We start from the raw sequence: 13,831 nt of genomic DNA on the forward strand, positions 1-13,831 counted from the left end.
CCAGACCAGGCGCCCTATCTCTCCCTCCTCCCTGGCAGAGCATGAGCTACTGCTGAACCCATGACACCAGGGATGGAGCATCCACAGCTCGCTTGGACAACCTATTCCCGTGCCTCACCACCCCCACAGTAAAGAACTTCTTCCTTAAATCTAGCTAGAATTTCCTCTCTTTAACTTTAAACCCATTCCCCCTTGTCCTGTCGCTACAGTCCCTAAGGAAGAAACCCTCTCCAGCATCCTTGTAGGCACCCTTCTGATACTGGAAGGCTGCTATGAGGGCTCCCTGCAGCCTTCTCTTCTCCAGGCTGAACAGCCCCAACTTTCTCAGCCTGTCTTCATAAACAGGAGGTGCTCCAGTCCCCTGATGATCCTTGTGGTCCTCCTCTGGACTTGCTCCAACAGCTCCATGTCCTTCTTATGTTGAGGACACCTCAACCTTCTGTTGGGGAAGAGATTCTTTTCTAGCTTTCATGGATGCAAAGAAATGTGGGTGCACTGCTCAGTCTTCCTGGAGTTACAAGTTATGGGAAAATCTTATTCAAACTCCCACAAGTTTTGTAACTTGAAGACCATTCCTTTAGGTTTCCCATCACCACTAACAGCAGTGCTGGTCCCACAGGGAGAATCTGTCCAGGGCTTGAACCCTGGGCTCACAGTATCACAGAATCACAGGATCGCAGGCTGGTTTGGGTTGAAAGGAACCTTAAAGCTCATACAGTTCTAGCCCCTGCCATGACAGGGACACCTTCCACTAGACCAGGTTGCTCCAAGCCCCGTCCAACCGGGCCTTGAGCACTGCCAGGGATGGGGCATTCACAGCTCCTCTGGGCACCCTGTGCCAGGGCCTCACCACCCTCACAGGGAAGAGCTTCTGCCTCATGTCTAATCGAAATCTATCCTCTTTCAGTGTCCCATCACTACACGCCTTTGTAAAAAGTATGGTTGGAGGTGACTGGATGGTAGGAAACGCTTGTTATAGCATGGCTAAAAATTCCCAAATGCATATATACACATCCATTCAGTCTTTAAGAAGGGAAGAGTGAGTGTCCCTCACAGCTTCTTCTGATGGAAACTAAGGAGCCAAAATACAGACCTGCTTTGCTAAGTCTAGGTCTGCCAGGTCATTTGAACTCTGTCATTTTTAACTCCCCTTCCTTAACCATTATGGCAAGCACCTCTCTTGCCCCAGATCATAAAAGCCAGCAGCAACCACGTTCCTCTATCCTGTCTTACTGGTGAGTCATTGATCTGCTGTGGATCAGGACAAACCTGCCTTTACGAAGCATCCTCAAACAAATGAAAGACAAACTGTGTCCTTTCTCCTCACCTCAGGTAATGACTAGCTGTGCAGTTCTGCTCCTGTTACTTGCCAGAGGACTGTCTAAGGACACCTCAGCCAGCCAATCTTTACACAAGCAAAATTTGCCCTACCTGGGCTCACCACAGAATGTTCAACATGTTCTCACTTGCTCTGTGTTTGTTAGCTATGGTCACTGTCAACAGAGACAATATAGATGTTGTCATAAAACTGGTGGTCAGGGTCACTAAAAGAATCACATCAGAAATAGGAGCAAAAGTAATTTTAATATAAATTTATATATGCGTGATAAACAGAATTCAATGGCAATCTATTACGTGTAAGAGAGATTGTGTCAGAGCTGGCAATGATTCTTACAGATTTAGAGTGACATAATGTGTACAGAAACAGAACATACAAAGGAATAAGGGAGACATTTCCATTGAGTAATGAGATTCAGACTGGACCCCTGCGCTTGCTAAACTTCCTCTTGGAGAAGAGTCTGAGTGCAGATAAATCCAGACTTAGCCTCAGATCTGGTCAATTATAATCATCTAAAGAATTAAAAAGTCATTTAGCAGCAGCTTGAATTTTTAAAGTGAATCACAAGATTTCTAAGCAACACTTGATTATTGAAGCTAACATACATGCAATTAAAATCAAAAATCTAAATAACAGAACACACTAAAATAGAGATATACAGGCATATATGCACAGATATATGCATGTGAAAAATAAAGTATACCACAATACTCCTATCAGCTTTCTCAGCACTCCTCAACAGGCAAAGGGCTGAGTGTCAGTGAGCAGCAGCACTAACAGCCCAGGTAGACAAACCCTCTATTCTGTAAACTTGAGAGTTTAAGGGTTCCAAGATGTGTTTCACTCAGAGAGAGATAATGGGTCACAGGCCACTGAGGTCAAGAAGGGCTCAAAGGGTCTCTCTCTGGACCCCTATTTCTAGGGTCATAACATCGTTGGCTTTAGTCATCAGTGGTCTCAATTTCGTGTCAGTTTCATCAGGTGCACAACAGTTACATTCCAGGTTGTCAGGGAATGACTGGTCACCCCAAAAGAGCTCCTAGTATGATCAGGGAGTATCCACCCTCCCTGATCCCTGTGTGCCACTCCCCTTTGCCAGGCAACCAGAGTATGGCCAAGGAGTGCCCAGCATCTATCTCACTCCTTGCACTGTGCAAAGGCTGGGGCCTAACAGGAATTCCTGGGGAAGCAAGAGAGGTCCCGGAGAGAAGCTGTCAGAGGGATGTACCACCACTGTTGTCTCTGTGCTTGATCAAGGGCCGAGTGGTGCCTCTTCCAGGGGCCCATCCAACCATCCCTGTCCTGATAACATGGCTCCCAGCAGCCATTGCCTTCCCTGGGAGGTGTCCCCCGTGGCATATTCATAACTCACTCATCTTAAGCCTGAGAAGCAACATGGGGACCCCAGTGCCAATCCTACTGGGAGCAACCGAGAGCTGGTCCCAGAGTCCGCATAGCAACTCACTTCTCTGGAACACAGCCAGCAATTAGACAGTTGGAAGCCATTTGGGATCTGGCTGCAGGTGGCTCCCTCACAGCTCTTCACACATCAACACCTGCATACATCCTCTGAGAGAAGCAGTTGGGTCCTGGCTGACATTAACAGGCACAAATTTCCTGGCACTGCCATCTGCTGAGTAGAAGTACCATGCCAGCACATGCCAACCCAGCTCAACCAAAACCAGAATGCCAGTATGATCTCAAAAATCATTGAAGTCTTTTCTCGTCTTCCCACCATTCACTAGTTGGAAGTTACCGTAATAAGAAAAAAAAAAAAAAAAAAAAAGAAAGGGAAAAATTAATTTGCTGAAATACTAGAAAAGGTCAACATAATTTTAAAATAAATCACAGACTTAGAACACATTCAAGAGGGCCTTAGAACAAAGGTCTGCTTGTAGGCTGACATCTCTGGCAGAAAACACAGCTACAAAGCTTACAGTTGGACTGGCCATGGCAACAAGTGAAGACTAAAGCAATTGTTTGTCTCTTCAAAACACTTCACAAGTGTTAAAACAGTCAGAAAAACAAACTTCCTGGGCAAGCACATGTCACCTTACTAAAGTCAGTATAAATCCAATGGCAAAAGAGCTGACCTCTCCCCTGGTAGCAGTTTGGCTCCTCATGAGAGGTAGAATTCCTGCCAACTTAAGCAGTGGATGGACATTGCTGTAGGATTTGATTTGCCATTCGCATGGATTGAGTAAATTTTGGCATCCACTAAGATGTTTAAGAAGTTCTGCTGAGGAAGTTATATTTGAGTCTGTCTCTCCATCCTGCAAGGTTTCACACATTTGCTGAGTGTGGCAGATCAAAACATGCTCCACAACACCTTCTATAACAAATCAATCGCATCTGCACATCATGGATTCTCTGGAATGTATCAACATCCCCTGTCAGTGTGGATTAGAACTTTTCAACCTGGATTTACTAGGCTTGAGGAGGTTCACAGCTGCCTAAGGACTGAGTACCTCTGGCACTGCACCACTTTCTGGAAGTTGCCTACTTGCTAGCCAGCCTCCTACTTAAGGAAATATTTCTCAGGCACAAATCACGCAAGAGGCTACAAAGACTTTCACAATCTTTAAAAACACGGTTACAGATGAATACAGGAGTTTGTACAGTCCAGCCATCCTGCTGTACTGGTTAATTTGATTTTTTAGGGAATTTTACTTCGCATTTAACCACAGGACATAGGGCTGTGCAGTGGTTTATTTTAGCTCTGCTGGTTTGCTGATTTATCACATGCTGGTTTGATTGGATTTTTAAAATTCATAGGTTTATTTACCTCATTCGGGGCTGAAATTTTCTGTGACTCATTTATATCCCCATGGTGGTCTGCAAAAAGAAATCTGCTTGGGGTTGTTTCTAAATTCTGCTTCCATATAAGCTATACCATTTCTTCACATTTAAACTCCTAACTTGTAATTGACTAGCTAAAACATTACATATGATTTGCTTTTTAAGTGTTCTACATGCCCGGGACCAAGCTGAGACCACTTCACTAAACACTGGAGGTTATATAAAAGGAAATCACATAATGAATATGCTTTTTACTCTTTGAGATTGACTGAACATACAATTGAAGAACTGCCTTGGTATCACTTATCCAAGCACTGTCTGGCTCCAATCACAACACCTCTGTATGAAAACGTTGAGGTCTGTGTTGCTGTTTAAACTCCAGATATTTCTCTCTGCAGATTCTGTGGTCCTTACCACACTCTGGAAAGTTTGTAGCAACTTATATGGGAAAACCTGGGGAATTGGGCCTCTATAGCCACCCCAGGCCTCAGCTATGAACACTTATGCTTCACCAGATGAGGAAGAAGACTCTTCTTTCTACACCTCTTAAGGATTATCTGTGTAGAACTCTTTTCCATAGAAATTATTTTGTTAAGTCCAGAGTTTAAAATCAGGAAACACAGTGTTAGATGAGACAGATTTGGATTAAATCAACACATCCACAACACATCTACAACTTTCTTTATCTGCTGCCTCAAAAGTTGGCAAGAGTCTTCAGAAAAGAGACACTGAGAAGGATTCACAGTTCTGAGGCTGCCAAGTTACACAAAAGTTCTCGTCTAATGTCTTTGAAACTGACATTGTGCCTTCACACATAATGAAAGACCAATGAGGAGCAAAGTCACAAGCCAAAGCTGCTTTTTTTTCCACTCCAGTGCAATTTCCAGTAAAAGGAAAACAATAGTAGCTGTGAGATTCCATCAGAAAGATTGGCTTATTTAGGTGTAAGCACAGCTCCACAAAACCCCGAGGATTTCTGTGCTGTCTCTAGGAGCAGGTCAAGCCAGCCTGAGGGTAAGATGAGCCCACCAGAGAGTACTAGTGACATGAGCCTTTGATCTCTGATAAATTGAAGACTTGGTGGACTCAAGAGGAAAACAATGCACTTAGTTTTGCTATTTGCTATTTGCTATAGCTGAGGAACCTATTCTTAAATACCTTTCTGTGCAGCAAAACGGAGGGAAGACTTCCTTTTTTCTATCTGTCCTCGTTCTGCAAAATTCGTTTTTGTGCTTGAAAGATTCTCCACCTCACAGCACAGCAGAGAGGGGATATCATCCCCAGTGCAATTTCTTGGGCAAGCAGTAGACAGTATAATTACATTTACAAAGGTACTCAGAATTGCTGAATGACACGTATTTGGGCTGCTGTCCTGCACAGAAGAGCCAAACCAGACTCCAGACCTTTACAGGCAGATTTAGCATGCTGACATGTGGGTCTCACTGTTGGCCTGTTACCACAGCAGCAGTGCACAAGCCCACAGAGAAATGAACCAGCAGACTGTGCTGGGGAACCAGAAGACATTGAGGTGTCAGACTTTGAGGAAGTAGCAGTCATTGAAATATGGAATGGTTTGGTTTGGAAGGAACCTGTTGAACCCATGACAGAACCTTAAAGCCCATCCAGTTCCAACCCCCTGCCATGGCCAGGGACACCTTCCACTAGACCAGGTTGCTCCAAGCCCCTGTGTCCAACCTGGCCTTGAGCACTGCCAGGGATGGGGCAGCCACAGCTTCTCTGGGCACCCTGTGCCAGGGCCTCACCACCCTCACAGGGTGCCTGTGAGGCACTTTTGCCTAAGAGCTCATCTCAGTCTCCCCTCTGTCAGGTTAAAGCCATTCCCCCTTTTCCTGTGCCTACAGGCCCCTGCCAAAAACTTCCTGTTAGCCCCTTTGGGCACCAGAAGATGCTCCAAGGTCTCCCTGGAGCCATCTTGTTTACAGGTTGAACAAGCCCACCTCTCAAGCATGTCAAGGTCCCTTTGGACCCCATTCCTTCCCTCCAGCGTGTCAACCATACCACACAGCTTGGTGTCATCAGCAGACTTGCTGGGGGTGTTCAATCCTACTGTCCATGTCTCTGACAAAGATCTTGAACAGTGCCAGTCCCAACACTGACCCTTGAGGGACACCACTCATCTCTGGTCTCCACTTGGCTATCAAGCCACCAACCACAGCTCTTTGAGTGTGATCACACAGCCAATTCCTTATCCCGTGCTTCACAAGACTGCACTAAATTGCAGAGATAAGTAATTTGGACACATCTGACTCAGCTGGGCATGACAGCTACAGACATAAATACTGGTCACATAATGCGTACCAGACTAGGATCATGCTTTCTCTGCTTTTTGACTGCTTAGAACATTTTACATAATAGAGCTAGACTCTTCCTTCATTTTACTAGTGCGGGCATTGACAACTGCCAGAAGCTCTTCCTCGTATGGATTAGGAAAAAATGACAAATCGCTTCAAAAATATCTTTTCAGATGCAAACTTCTTATGAATCCAAACTCAACTCCACCTCTGGTCCACAGATACCGAATGTTGTTTAAGATACATTTGGTCATGCAAAACTGGGAGACTGAACTTGAGGAAGACTGAGAGAACTTCCCATCTGACAGACTGCCTGAATTTTCTTACAGAAAAGGAAATAATTCATTTTTTTACAGTGGAACATTCATGGCAGAGGCTGTGGAACACAAGCACCTGGCTAGGGCTTTGAATAGAGTACACAGAGTCATTAATATCTGCTACCTGGCTCTCCCTTCACTTTCCAGAGACCTGAACAAATGGGCACAACCTGAAGAAGCTCTCCATGACATCTTCAGAAGAACAGAAGTGTTGGTTCTGACCAGCTTTGTTATATTTTATTTGGCAATTAATGGGTTGCATCATATAGACAGTGAAGTTTTGAGCACAAGCACTGACATAAATTTTGCTGCAATATAAAGCAGACTGCATAAGATGTAAAGAGTTTAAACATCAGATAATACTGAGGTTCTCACATCAGCATTAAAGCACACTAGCTGCATTGGTAAACACTGTAGTAAGCAACAGACAGTATAATTCTGCTTACCAATAACACAGGGAAAATACCCACAGGAGAATTAAAAAAAAAGAAAAAAAAAAGTTGCAAAACAGCAGTTCTTGAGGAAGACCCAGAGTAACCTCAGCCCTTCCTCAAGCCCCTGTAAGATGATCCCTCTCACTCTGCCTCTGGCATCATTTTAATCCCCTCTGCTTCCCACAGGCTGCTGTAGCCCTGCCCTTCGGAAGCCTTCCTCCCTGATCACATCACACACTATTTCCATCTGTCCCAAGATCATTGTAGGCTGTGCAAAAGCCCCACAGCAGCCAGGCCAGCTCAAAATTTACTTACCTAAAATCACCAGCATTGCATAGATCAGTGGAGACTGACACAGCATGTTAGAAAATTTGTTTAGAAAACAGCTGTAATCTCAAAACACCCCTTAGCAATATACAGAAAGAGGGAAATATTTCACAAAAAGAACACCAAATAGAGAAATCTGCTTTACACTCTGCATATAACTGATGCTTCTACTGTCAAGCTAAGCTGTTTACATTACAAAGCAGGGGAATGAGAGGTTTTAACTAGCAATTGGATTTTAGCTTGACTCCAGGAGGATAATGGGTTTCCAGGACACAAGAAGTGTCTCATTTTTGCTTCCTTAGTCTTATATTAAAAAAAATATGTAATGAAACATTTTTTACAAGAAGCCTGGTCCTTTTTAGTTTACAGTGCAACAAGCACAAATTTCTCAGGACAGCAGATGTTGGCATTGGAAAGCTAGATTCTGGATTGCATCAAAATTTGAACATGCAAATAACTGCTCTAAATCACAACCTGCTTTGGACTTCCAAGTTCTCCTCAAACCCAGAAATTGCGTCAAGAGACACTTATTGCCACATGATTAAGAAACTCAGTTGGGCCTGAAGCACTCACCCACTATGGTTTGAAAGAAGCGACATTGTCCAGGGACGGACAGAAGCACACACCACACATGAATTGTGATGACTCAAGTCCTTTGACTGGGAAGGACAGCTCACAGGCCTTGTCATGGGGGAGTAATGGAAGCAGTGAACCTGATTACCATCACAGAGGTGCCTATGAAGAACTCTGGTTCAGCTTATTAATCCTCAGAGGCTTGGGAACTGAAAAAGCGCAGCTGCTGTCATGAAAAGGCTGCAATCATAGCCGCACCATAGCCAACTAAAATCTTTAGAGAAATCCCATTCTACTCTACAAAGAAAGAACAATCTGGCACCTAAAAAATCATGTGTTGAGACTAAGTATGACTTGGGGGGGGGAGGGAAATCTTACTATATCTGTGCATGTAGACTGGTCATTTACTGAACAGAAGGGAAATTTATAGTGCTTTTACAGCTCTTTTTCAGTCACCTAAAGAAAAACGCTTTTGTTACTATGAGACCAATGGTGGTGAAAACTAAGCAGAAAATTATGGAATTGATGATAACAGCTTTGGAGAAGGGGGAATTCATATCATTACATTTTAGAACGTTAGAAGCCTTTATGATCTGGAAACAAGGTTAGCATTTTTCTATTAAATCAACACAGAAATGATCACAATGTGTTGAAGACTAAATGCACCTCTAGGACATAATCTTTTCAAGGTAGCAATCGTTACTCTTTCCTCTCTATATAGCCTCTAGTATAATGAAGCCTTCATTCTATTAGTCGCACCTAAAATGATAACTTTCTGCTATTGCTGCTGCTGATTACACTAATCTTTTGGTCAAGTGCTGTTCAACAAGAAAGATTTAATGACATGTTCTTGGGTCAGGAATGGAACAGGAAGATTTTGCACAAGATACACTGTTTACTGAACAGCAACTGCTGGAAGCAGTCCAGGAGGCCAAGAACAACTGAGGCAGTCTTAGGGCAGAGAGGATAATGGTCATGGGAAAAGGTGAACGTAAAAATGACTCTAGATGCAGCTCTGCAGTTAATAGCAAATTTGCATCTCCCAAGCATGTCATTGCCTATTCATGGGGAAAGAATTAGCTGTACAAACTTGCACTGCCATGGATCATTTTTTCTTTCTTCCCGATAGTTCCACAAATATCAACACCACCGCAACTGGGGATAAACACCCTTACCACTACGAGTCTATCATCAAGTCTCCCCTGCCAAAGCAACTGACTTTGATTTGAGACTTAATAAACATCACCTGGCTGTTTGCTTTTATGCTGCTGTCTCTATTATTTACAAATCATTAAAAAGGAGGTGGAAATCCTCACTTCTCCACTTTCTGCATTAGTTCAGCCAAATGTCAGCGTATGGACACTGCACAAAAAGCAGCCTTCTTTCACTAGTTCTTCCGTTATCCCTAAACACCTTTTCATTCATCTTCTTCCTCTCATCCGTGAGTTCCTTCATGCAGCCTTTGTTTTCACTCTTTTGCCATTCACAGCTGAGAGCTGAAAGCTCCTCTGATCTTTTTTGCTCAGAGCTCTAAAGGACAACGAATTACCTATGTGGCTGTTTTTCTCTCTGTCTTTTCTTTCCATCACATGAGTCTATATTTATCTGACCTGATTAAGATGTCTGCTGTTGACTGGGAGTCTCTGTAGAGACTACCAGGTGGCCAAACAGCCAGAGCCATGAGATCTGGGGAGCAAAAGACTTGCAAGTGTGCTGTCCGTATCAGGCAAATTAGCAGAAAGTCATCTACTGAACAGAGCCTGCAGGCACGTGGATAAACCGGAGGTATTAGGGATGGGTTAAGGTGGTGTTTCTGAAGGAAATCCGTGCCTTAAAAGCCTATTGGCGTTCTTGGGGTGTCTCGGCAAACATGCCAGCTTGAAGCAGTTTTTAGCGTTCAACACAGCCCTCAAGAAACATGAATGCATCATGGGATAACAGGTTAAGGCTCTCATACAGACTTAAAGCAATGGTTAAAGGAGAGGAGGTAAAGAGTAAAAGAAAGCAGTATTTTTTTGCACTAGAGGAAAACCTCCGGAGAGATGTGCATTAGTGACCTTTGCTGTTCAACAGTCTTGAATAACCTGTAAAAGGTCAGGAGAGGAATAATGAGGCCAGAGACTTAGTAGCCTAATCTGAGTTATCCAGATAAGAGTGACTAGGCAATAACACAGCAGATTAAATTCCATCTAAAAACACCATTAATTTCATGTAAAAAATAGTGCTGTCTGGGCTAACCATAACCACACAGGAATGAGATCTTGGGTGACGATACATCAAAAACGTCTCTGGTTAAAAGCTGGGGACATCAGATGCATCTATCCATCATAAGTTCAAAACAAATGAAAGGAACTGACTTTTGAAATGCGTAGTTCATCTGTGTCACTCCCTGCTACAGGATGGTGCAGGTTTACATAAGTTCAGAAGGAAACCTGGAGAAATTCACCAATAAAAATCAGTCCTGGGCAGCTAACTTAGATCTGCCACCTGCAAAAGTTCGGGAGAGAGTTCAAGGAAACAACATTGCTTGATTCATTCTTTCATATGTCTCTTGGCATCAGCGACCTAAAGAAGGGGGTACAGAACATGAAAGAAGTAGAGTTGGTAGCTGGAGGAAGGAGGAGTTTACAAGGGTTAAATAACCCCAGTAACACCGATGTTATTCTTTGCAGCACATTGCCTAGGTCGTGTGCAAAACCTATCTAATTATAGATCATAATGACAAAACCTAGTATGCTGGAATACTAGCAGCTGCCAAAATCAATAATGTCAAAAGGTGGACATAATTAAAAACAATATAATTGTAATCCTGCCAGAATCCGGCACACTGTACTGAACAAATCAGTGGGTTCATCAACATCCTAAGCAAGCTATGGTGGTTTTTTAAGGTTTGTAATTACTTCAATCAAGTAATGCCATTTTCCTCTACTTGCTCTTCCCTCTAAAGAAAAAAAAAAAAAAAAAAAAAAAAAAGATGCTGAATTCCATTTAACTTCAAAGTGCAAAGACAGGTTGCACGTCATAGGAGTAATTTCTGGCTGCAGTCTGACCACACATTAGTCCTCCCCCTTGCTATGCACATCATTTCCAATAAAGGTTTCAAAGTCTTCCACCTGGATTGCTTCAGCTTCTGCCAGCGACAAGGTTGAAGCAGAAGTGGATGCTGTGAGCAACTGAGGTCTTCGGCAGTCTCTCCTTCTCTTTTATTTCCATTTTCAGTGTGCTTTGTGCTGCCTTATGTTCCTAGCGATGAACCAATCATAGCATATGATATCATAGAATTATAGAATCAAGTAGGTTGGGAAAGACCTTCAAGATCATCAAGTCCAACCTTTACCCCAGCTGCCAAGGCCACCACTAAACCATGTCACTAAAGGCCTTGTCTACACAGTTTGTGAACATTTCCAGGAACGGTAACTCCACCACTGCCCAGGGCATCCTGTTCCAATGCCTGACCACCCTTTCAGGGAAGAAAGTGTTCCTAATAGCCAGTCTAAACCTCCCCTCGCGCAGCTTGAGGATGCTTCCTCTTGTCCTATTGTTTGTTACTTGGGAGAAAGACTGACCCCCACCTCACTATAACCCCCTTTCAGGTAGTTGTAGAAAGTGATACGGTGCCCCTGAGCCTTCCCTTCTCCAGACTAAACAACCCCAGTATCACTTCTCCATATCACTTCTCCATAACTTTTAAAAGTATTATGTCACAATTGTACTCTCTCTCCCTCCCCCCGGCAGAGAGCTGCCAACAGCTCAGACACTTGTCTCTCATGCATCCTCACTGTGACCAATCTTTTTAGTCATTTCTCTGCTGAGAAACAGAGGTCCAAACCTAAGGATCCTACCCACTCTATTACAAATCCCATCCAGAATCACAGAACAGAAGACAAACACTATTGCCAGCTAGAGAAAAATACTTTATCTGCAAGTCTACAAAGGGTATGTTTTAGTTCAAAGGCTAGCACAACTTCTCACAAAATACCCCAGGTATTTCCTTTCATTCTCTAGAGCTTGACTATTTATTCTGATACTCATTTTATTTTCAAGGTATATAACAGTAAGAAATCATACAGAAGACAGAAAAAAAGAAAAAATCAAAATATACAGTTGCACTTTTCCTGCACAAAACTATCTGAATAACTTCCTTGGTCTCTAAATGCTAAAAGGTTTAATTAAAAAAAAGAACAGACTTATCAGACAACTCACAGAAAACTCATTTTAGTATGAATTTCATGGTAGAATCTGTCTCTCTTAGGTCAATTGTAATTCAGTTTTTTGACCTGACTTCTGGAAGCAGACTAAGCAAAGCAAAGGTATAAAGGAGTAACACTGAAGAGGATAGCTGGGAAATGCGCAGTGACATTCTCTGCACTAATAAAGCCATCAGAAAAGGACCTGCACTCTCAGAGTAAGTACTTAACAAGTTTTCAGGAAAATAATCTAGATTAATAAATTTTATTCTGCATTGACTTAACAGACATCGTAGTATATTCTGTAGCATTACACAAAACAGACGTTTTCTGAATATTTAATAAGAGTGGTTTGGTTGGTTTTTTATTATCCACCAAAATTACATTACTGTAGTTTGACTCCAAGACAGGCTGTGGTCTGCAAAATTAAGTAATGGAACTGAAGTGAGAAATAAAATAATTGATCAATACTGAAGTAGTTCTGATAATGTGTTTTGGGTAATTCTGCTGGCTGGGCTGGGTCTTGGCATAAATCAAAGGTAACTGAAGGCAGCTGCTGCACTCACCAAGCCCTCACGAAGAATTAAAGGTAATTCCTCTGTAAAAACATTGCCAGGATCAGAAGTCTTTAATGCCTTGTGCTCTGCAAATGTGTCATTCAAAGCAGGTTGTGTGGGAGCAAAAAGTTAAGTGTGATCTACTGCATTACCACTTTATACGTATTTAATTAAATACACTACTCTCCCAAGAGGCAGTGTAAGGATTCTCATGAGAGCTGTAAGGGATGAATTTGTAGCAGGAAAGATAGAAAATTTTGAACTAAAAGCTAAGCTAATAACTAAACTTTCTCTTTTGTAAGACCTTTCTTTTTAACAAAAGGTGTTTTATTTAATAATTTTTTATTAAATACTAATAAATATAGCCTTTTTTTCTTAACAAAAGATGTTTTATTTAATAAAAAGTTGATCCAAAAGGAAAGGATCATTTCTTAAAGACTCAAATGACTTAGAAATGCTTATGTCAAAACAAATGCCTTGTTTTAATTTAAAAAAAAACAAAACAAAACACCAACTACTATGGGCTGTCTAAAGAAATACACATTTAATCCTACAGCTCAGTTAGGAAATTCTCAGTAGCAGTAAATATTGGCAGGTCAGGGAATGCAAAAGGAATAGTAACGCTAAAACTGTTTGAGTGGGAGCTATCAGTTTCAACTGCGTATCTGTAAGAAATCCAACACTTTTTTCTTTTTTTTTTTTTTGTTCATCCCATGACAATACTACAGTGAGATTTGAATGAATGAAATGGCCTAGAAACCAAGATCAGAAAAGATGCTCTTGCCAGTGATATATCAGAGTCGCCAGGACTGATTTACCTGTCTACCTCTACAGACAGCAATGCTAACCAGGGTGCACAAGGACATGGGAGAAACCTATCAGTGCCACTGCATGTAAAACGTCACAGGTTACTTCTGTAACAGGAGACTCTGACTGAGGCATGGTCACAGTGACTGCTGGTGGCACCAAGATGCATGTTTACCCTG

This window comes from Melopsittacus undulatus, chromosome Z (assembly GCF_012275295.1).
Source record: "Melopsittacus undulatus isolate bMelUnd1 chromosome Z, bMelUnd1.mat.Z, whole genome shotgun sequence".
Taxonomy (NCBI): Eukaryota; Metazoa; Chordata; class Aves; order Psittaciformes; family Psittaculidae; genus Melopsittacus; species Melopsittacus undulatus.